Here is a 1555-nt window from a genome sequence, read left to right as displayed (position 1 = left end):
ATATACACATGCAAAAATAGTCAATTGGCATAGAAAGCTCTCAGTTAATAACTGTGGAAGTGCTCATAAGAACACTAAGCTGAGAAGCAGGCTTTGTCCCAGTTGGGACGTAACGCCAGAAATAAGAAGAATTTTATACTACATTAGGCCCTGCATCCAAATAATCATGACAAACATTTCAATTTCACAACATTTCATAATAGATACCAATCGAGCATCAACACATTTCGAAACAGCGGAGATGAGTTCATGCGGCATTTCCCAATGTCATTCAAGTATTCGACCTCTAGACCGATGCAGACACACACGCAAACCAATTCACTAGCGGATGGATGCAAACGATAGAGACCTACTACAAAGCGGTGCCATCCTCCAAAGAAAATCAGAAGTCACCTCTTGAACACCGGCGATTACCGCCCCAGCGAGAAGAGAAGTCCATCCGAGGTAGGGTTACCATATTTTTGATGACCTGAAACATTGTAAAAGAGTAGAATAGGCTATTTCAAAAACTCAGCGTCTAATAGGTGACCTGACTGTACAGAACTTATTAAAGCAAAAATAGATTACATGCTAAAAAGCATACGTCCGGTGACCCTAATCCGAGGGTTTTGTTTTTGCAAAGCTCCAGAAGAAGAGATCTGCACACGACCGTGCGAAGGCGATCTCGCTGCAATCACTGATGCAAACAAATGCCGGTTCGGTGTTCGACTCAGACTATGAGAGAGAGAAGAGGCAGCACCTGCAAAGTCGACCGACCAGCAAATAAAATGAAAGTGATCAGCCGTTACGTAACAGGTGGCGGCTATACTCATTATCACTTTCGTAACGATGACGTTGTCACGAAGAAGGGGTGGCACTGGGAGAAAGGGAAGACGGATAGACGGCCCCCAGTGCATTGTGGTTTCTGGTGTTTACCATTCCCAGAGGTCGAATCCCGGTCCGATACAAATCATATTGCATATTGGACCCACATTTGCTACTCCCCGACTCGATTGGAGATCAACTGCTCGAGAAGCACGACCGAGCGTGAGTTGGGTTTTTTTTTTGTTGTTTGTTGAGAAAGGTTGAACTTTCCGCTTGTTACGAAAACTATTTCTTCGGGTCAACCGCAGCAGGAGCACGCCGAGCCGACATCAGACGTCCTTTCTAGTGCACAATGGTCCGAATCAGACTATGATCAAAATTTTTTGTTTCAGGTAATTTGTAGTTGCACTTCTAAGTAAATTTTTTAAAATATATTATTATGGACGACTTTGCTGAAGACACTAGTTGCCTGTTTCTTCATTTGAGTCAAATAAATCGATTCTGAAAGCTTTAACTTATGCTTTGATAACATCACGTTTTCCGATCGATAGTTCAAAACGAATTTGCCCGAAGTTCGCGGAAACTGTACGAGCTACTGTTGGAACGAACAGTTCAGTCATATCAATATGCATTTATATTTCAATGATAGAATTTTACCGGATTAACTAGTAAAGTCCTGGATAAATTCGTTTACCGTTCAAAAGTTCGCCATCGTTATCATCGCCTCTATTGAAACTTTAAAAGCAGTTTT

This window comes from Aedes aegypti, chromosome 2, assembly GCF_002204515.2.
Source record: "Aedes aegypti strain LVP_AGWG chromosome 2, AaegL5.0 Primary Assembly, whole genome shotgun sequence".
In the NCBI taxonomy this organism is placed as follows: Eukaryota; Metazoa; Arthropoda; class Insecta; order Diptera; family Culicidae; genus Aedes; species Aedes aegypti.
The sequence above is the reverse complement of the archived record's forward strand: the minus strand, read 5'-3'. Positions refer to the sequence as shown.